A 7,500-nucleotide genomic window follows, 5' to 3' on the forward strand; every position below is an offset into this window, starting at 1 on the left:
TTCCATTTGTTACAATGGATATTCTTTGCTGTGACATACTGTCTGTTTTATTTTGCCCAAATCTCCCCCTGTGTGCAAGGAGTGGCCGGGGTTACCACTCACTGGCCGGGCGTGGGATTGAACGCAGGTCCGCAAGATTGCTAGACCAGCACCTTACCGCTGCGCCAGCACAGCACAGGAGGGGAGAACAGGAGAGGGGAAGGGGGAGGAGGGGAGAAGTGGAGAGGGGAAGGGGGAGGGGAGAAGAGAGGGGAAGGAAGGGAGAACAGGAGAGGGGAAGGGGGAGGGGAGAGGAGAGGAGAAGGGGGAGGGGAGAGCAGGAGAGGGGAAGGGGGAGGAGGGGAGAAGTGGAGAGGGGAAGGGGGAGGTGAGAACAGGAGAGGGGAAGGGGGAGGGGAGAGGAGAGGAGAAGTGGGAGGGGAGAGCAGGAGAAGGGAAGGGGGAGGAGAGAAGAGGAGAGGAGAAGGGGGAAGGGGAGAGCAGGAGAGGGGAAGGGGGAGGGGAGAACAGGAGAGGGGAAGGGGGAGGGGAGAGAGGAGGAGAAGGGGGAGGGGAGAGCAGGAGAGGGGAAGGGGGAGGGGAGAGGAAGGGGGGGAGGAATAGATGAGACACAAGGCAGAATTTTTCTTATTTTTCTCCAGCCGCGATTTCCTCTGGATTTCGCTCTTCCTCACATTCTTTTTTTCTTTTTCTCTCTTGTTCGTTAACTCTTTCCTTTATCTTCCTATACACTTATTCATATATCTACTCAACTATAGATACGTCTTGCTCTCCATCTATCTTTCCATATATTAATACATATATATCGTTCACCGACATACACATTCTCCTGTCAATTTTTCTAGCAGTCCAACTGTGACTGTGTATACTCATTTATCATCTGTCTGTTGATTATACTCTTTTATTGTATTGTCTGTCTATCATAATATCTATTAATGTATTGTTTATCTATCATGCTATAATCTATTGTATTGCCTATATACTATACTCTATCTCACTTGGCTAATCCACTTACTTATCTTAAGAATCTGCTGTTCTACTTATTAATCTATCTATATACCTTTTAACCTGTATATGTATATATATATATATATATATATATATATATATATATATATATATATATATATATATATATATATGAATATATACATGTATACATATATATATGTATATATACATATATATATATATATATATATATATATATATATATAAATATATAAATATATATATATATATAAATATATATATACATACATATACATATATATATATATATATATATATATATATATATATATATATATGTATATATATACATACATATACATATATATATATATATATATATATATATATATATATATATATATATATATATATATATATATATATATATATGTATGTGTGTATGTATGTATGTATATACACATGTATATACTTTGTATACAGCATATCGAGAGGCAGCATATCCCCAATTTCCGCATTTCCCCGAATTCTGTTATTTTTTCATCCTCATTTTGTTATCATTTCACCCGCCTATCAATGGCCTTTGTCTCGCGCGCATTGAGAGCTTCCCGACCGTGTAAGGACCTTTTTCTCCTGTTCGTGATTTGTTTTCTGTTTTCTCGTTTTCTCATCTTCGTATTTCCTGAGGGAGGGATGAAAGGGGAGAGAAGGAGGGAAGAGAGGGGAGAGGGAGGGATGAAAGGGGAGAGGGAGGGAGGGAGGGGGAGAGGGAGGGAAGAAGGAGAGGGAGGGAAGGATGATGGGGGAGAAGGGGAGGGGGAGGGAAGGAGGAGAGGGAGGGAAGGAGGGAAAGAGGGAGGGAAGAAGGGGGAGGGGAGGAGAGAATAAGGAAGAGGGAAGAGGAGAAGAAAGGATGAAGCGGGAAGAAGGAAAAGAGGGAGGGAGGGAAGAAGGGAAAAAGGGAGGGAGAGGGGGATAGGAGGAGAGAATAGGGAAGAGGGAAGAGGAGAAGAAAGGAAGAGGTCGGAGGAAGGGAATGAGAATTGTTTTTTTTCTCTCTCTCTCTCTTCTATTGTGTGTGTATTAAACTGCAGACAACAGTAGCAAGGAATTGTTATCAAGCCCAGGTCCGGTCTTCCGTTGGCACCGTCCCCTCAGTGCCACGTTGCGCCGCCATTGAGAGGCTGCTGTGGCATCTTCTGCGCCTTGTTGAGATAACAACCTTATCTTTCGCCTCCGTCCGTGTGTCCTGCTTTTATCTGTTTTCTTCTTTTTCTTCTTTTTGGTTCTTTCAGTTTGTTTGTTTTTCATCTTTATTTTTCTTTTAGTTTAGTTTTTTATCTCTTTTTCTTCTTTCTTTTTCTTTCAGTTTAATTTTCTTTTTCTTTTTTTCTTTTTTTTTTCTCTGCTTCTTGTTTCTTTTTGATTTGTGTAAATTTCTTCAAAATGATAATTATGATAAATAAAATTCAGGAAACAAAATGGAGAGAAAATTGACTTTAACGCACACAGAAACACGTTCTCCTTCTCTCTCTCTCTCCTCTCCCCCTCCCCCCCCTTCTCTCTCTCTCACTCTCTCTGTCCGTGAGGATCGCTACTCCCATCTCCCTCACAATAAATGAAATAACGAACAATAAAAATTGCAAATCAATATAAAAACACCGGCTAGTAGCACTTACCATCCCTCCCTCTCTGTTGCTTTTTTTCTCTCACTATCTTGGCCCTTACGTGTATGATCTGGCTCGATAATACATTAGATGGACCGTGGATATCCGACACGGCACCGATAAAGGCCCAAAGCAGTCACGGTAGCCTTGGAATGCCGCGAGATGGACGTCGCCGGAAGACCGACGTAGGCCTGACGACCAGGAGTCTTTAGTGCAGGTATTAATCCGCCCCCAAGATGAAGTGAAAGGGCGCCGCCTGCCAGGACGCCCGTAGATCCAGCGAAGAACCAGGAACTCGTCAGAGCAGGTATCAGTCGCCCCAGGATGCTGTGGAAGAGCACCGCCTGCCTGGACGCCCGTAAATCCGGTCAAACTCTAGGAGCTCATCAGCTCAGGTATCAGCCGCCCTCAGATGCCGGAAGGGACGCCCCTGCCCGACGCCCATAGTCCCAGACGCAGGTTACGAGGACATCTGGACGAGCACGAAGCAGAGAAGGATCTGGACGAGATCTCCAAGGACGTGTGGACTAATACTCTACCGAATAACACCTGAATGAAGACTACGAGGAAGTCTGGACGATCAGAAGTCGAGGAGGACCTAGGTCGAGGACCTGTGACGTCGAGGACGGATGGATGCACCAAGGACCAAGAAGAAGAGGTCGACAAGGAGGAGCAATGCGAGGATGACCAGGGACAAGAATGCGAGGACGAGATCACCGGGTCCAACGATGAGTCACTCTTGAGGCAAATCTAATGATGCCTCAAGGGCGAGGCGTGAGTAGATGGCCGAGCAGTTATAGCATACTGCATAGACCATGTGGTTTGTAGTTCCGCGTGGGCGCCGCCACTTGTTCCCGCGTGGATAGACCCACACCAAGCGCGGCAGGCTTTCGGCTGCCGGGGTCAAACATGAAGCAACCCAAGTTGATCTCTCTCACTCGCACAGAGACAGCCTTCCCGCTTACCCTCCGCGTGGCTGCGCCCTCACTAGGGCTTGCTACCGCGGGTATCACCAGCACTGACCACTCGCATCGTGTTTATTTCTACTTGTAACTCTTAAAAATAAAGAATTAGCTGTATAAGAAGTATCACTTCTGCCATTGTATTAATATAGAAGGTATAACACCTTTTACAGCTGGCCCAGCAGTTATAACATACTGCATACTGCTTCCGGCTGCCGGGGTCAGATATAAAGCAACCCAAGTTGATCTCTTTGACTTCCGGACCTTCCTTCCCGCTACCCGCCGCGCGGCTGCCCTCGCCAGCGCTGACCAGTCTCGCACCGTGTCTATTTCTGTTCGTGTGTGTAACTCTTAGCAATAAAGAGTTAGCCGTATAAGTATGTCACTCTGCCCCACCAGTCGTAATGTAGAAGGTAAACCGCCTTTTACACACACACACACACTCTCTCTCTCTCTCTCTCTCTCTCTCTCTCTCTCTCTCTCTCACCTTCCTCCCCCCACCTCTCTCTCTCTCACCTCCCCCCCTCTCTCTCTCTCTCTCTCTCACTTTTCTCCCCCCCCCCTCTCTCTCTCTTACCTCCCCCCCGCTCTCTCTCTCTATCTATTTTTTCTCACACACATATCCAGATATTCTTTTTACTCTCCATTCAAAAAAGGCCTGAACGATAAAACCTAAAATATAACAGACAAACAATTAGAGGGGAGAGGATGACAAGATCAAATGAAAAACACAAAAATCAGAAATAAAACAGAGAATTGCGCGCGAAAATCAAATATACCCAAAGTGAAACACAATTCCAGCACCCCCTCCCCCCTTCCCCTCCCCTTCTCCCCTTCCCCCTCTCTTCCCCTCTTCCCCTCTCTCTTCTCGTCTCCCCTTCTCCCTCTCTCCTCCTCTACCCGTCTCCCCTTCTCCCCTTCCCTCTCTCTTCTCGTCTCCCCTTCTCCCTCACTCCTCCTCTACCCGTCTCCCCTTCTCCCTTTCTCCCCTTCTTCCCCTCTCTGTCTTTTCATCTCCCCTTCTCCCTCTCTCTCCTATCTTCAAAACTCCTCATCTCCCCTTCTCCCCCTCTTGCCCTCCCATCTCTTTCTCCCCTTCTCTTCCTCTCCTCCTTTCCCCTTTTCTCCCCACTCTCACTCTCTTCTCTTCCCATCTCCCTTTCCCTCTCTCCTCCTCTTCCCCTCTATCTCCCCATCTTCTTCTCCCTTCCCTCCCTTCTCCCCCATTCTCCCTCTCTTCCCCTCCCATCTCCTTCTCCCCTTTTCCCCCACTTTCTCTCTCTTCCCCTCCCATCCCTTACTCCCCCTCCCCCCTCTCCCAGGCACGTGTCATGATATCCAAATAAACCGACGGATTCTGCATAAAATCAATAAACCGGGGACTGTATACGTGTCTCATCGTGCTTGCCGGGTTTTGCTTAAATTTATATGTTTTAAGAGATTAGTTTGTAATTGGTTTTCCGACTCTTATTTCTAACTGATTTATTACTCGAAGTGACAAAATTCTGAAATTATCCTTATTCTATTTTTTTTACTAATTGATTTATGATTCCAAGTATCAAGATTCCGAAATTACCGTTACTCATTTTGTTTGTTTGTTTGTTTCTGGTTAATAAATATTATTCGTAGAGACAAGATTCAACGACTATAATTCTCTCTATTTCTGTTTTTAGTCTACTACTCTATGCGGCAAAATCCAGCAATCATTATCACTCTATTTCTATTTCTATCCTACTTATCACCTTATTTAAAAGAATCAGATGAATAATCATCAATTTTCTGTCTCCATCCCATCTCTTACTCTATTCAGGGGATTCAAGGAGATTCATATGGATTCGGAGGAGCTACTACACGAACGGACGAACGGGAGGCAGACGGTGAGACAGACGCTTAGACGAACGCAACTGTCTACACGGAAGGAAAACGGGCCGGGGAAGAGTCGGTGCAAATCTCTTAATACGTAAACCACGCGAATATTATACTCGTTGGTAACTCGTGATATCTAGTTACATATAGGCCAGGAGGAGGGGAGGGAGGGAGGGGGGGAGGAGAGGGAGAGAAGGGAGGGGGAGAGGGAGAGGAGGGAGGGGGAGAGAGGGAGGAGGAGAGAAGAGGAAGGGAGGGGGAAAGTGGAGGGAGGGAGAGGGAAGGACGAAGAGGAGGGTGTGATAGGGGGAAGGAAAGGGAGAGGGGAACGGAGAGAGTGGAGAAGGTGAGAGGGGGAAGAGGGGAATGTGACTGGGGGAAGGGAGAGGGAGAGGGGAATGGGGAGAGTAAAGGAGTGAGAGGGGGAAGGAAAAGGCGAAGCATGATAGAAAAAACGAGAGAGAGAAGAAATAGGGAACAGAAGAGAGAGGAAGCATGAATGGTAGAACAAGAGGGTAGAAATAAAGAGAGGGAGAGGAGAAAACGACAGGGGTGGGGGGAAGAACGAGAAGTAGAAGACAGAGGGGAGTTGAGACACGGGTGGAGAGGGGGAAGGTGAGAGGGAGGGGGACGGGGAGAGGGAGGGGACGGGTGGAAGGGAGGAGGAGGGCGGAAAGGAGGGGGTGGGTGGAAGGGAGGGGGAGAGTGAGGGTCGAAGGGAGGAGGAGGGGGAGGGAGAGAGGGAGGGGGAGGGGGAGGAGGAAGATGGGAGGAAGGGGGAGGGCGGAAGGGAGGGAGAACGTGGGGTAAGGTAGTGGAACACGTGGCCGCTTACACCTGTTAATGAGAAAAATAACTCTCGCACACACGCGCCACATTCAACATTTCCCCGACGATAACCAAGCCGCGCTCTCACTTCGCTCTGCCCTCCCATTCGTAGCGTCAGATATCGATAACGTTTTGTATAAACACACAGAGTCAAGATACACATTATATGTATAAAAACTTACTGTGTATTTTTTCATACTTGTAGGTATGCGCAGATGCAAATAGGCAAACGCGCATGTACATACACATACACACACACACACACTTACAAACACATTTACACACACACTTACAAACACATTTACACACACACTTACAAACACATTTACACACACACTCACACACACTCTCTCAAACACACACTTACACTCTCTCTCTCTCTCTCTCTCTCTCTCTCACGCACACACATACACACACAAAACACACATAAAACACACACACACAAACTTTGTCTCACACACACACACACACACACACACACACACACACACACACACACACACACACACACACACACACACACACACACACACACACACACACACACTCACACACATACACTCGCACGCGCACCTGATACGCATCTTCCATGTAAAATTCATGTTAATAGTATGATTGCAGTTCCTCAGAGGGAAAAATCCACAATGTTTTCAACTGATACATTTTCCTGTTGTCAATTTTCAATTTTCATGTTATTTTTTATATTAAACATTAATGGAAGTGACGAGATTTTTTTCTGAATTCACCTTTATCTTTGGAGTAAAAAATGCAAATAGTAATGTAAAAGATATACCATTTTTTGTAAAAAAAAAAAAAAAAAAAAAAAAAAAAAAAAGTGAGAAGTAAAATATAAATATTGCTTACGTGTGTTTATTCCTCTCTATGATACATGATTGTTGTACACGTGTGATTTATTTGGATCAGAATTTTAGAGATCAAGGTGATTAAAGTAATTCATATCTCATTTACATAACAGTTGGTGGCATGTGATATGTAACATGTAGCACACGCACAAGCCATTTGTATTAAAAAAAAAATATAAGATAGTAATTTAGACACATACACACGCACACGAGCGCTAATACACACATGTGATATTCCACCAACATAACAGTCACTCGAGAACATACAAACGCATATAAACACACACACCCATACACACTCGCACGCACGCACACACGCACGCACGCACGCACACACACACA

Source organism: Penaeus vannamei, chromosome 31, assembly GCF_042767895.1.
Source record: "Penaeus vannamei isolate JL-2024 chromosome 31, ASM4276789v1, whole genome shotgun sequence".
Classification (NCBI taxonomy): Eukaryota; Metazoa; Arthropoda; class Malacostraca; order Decapoda; family Penaeidae; genus Penaeus; species Penaeus vannamei.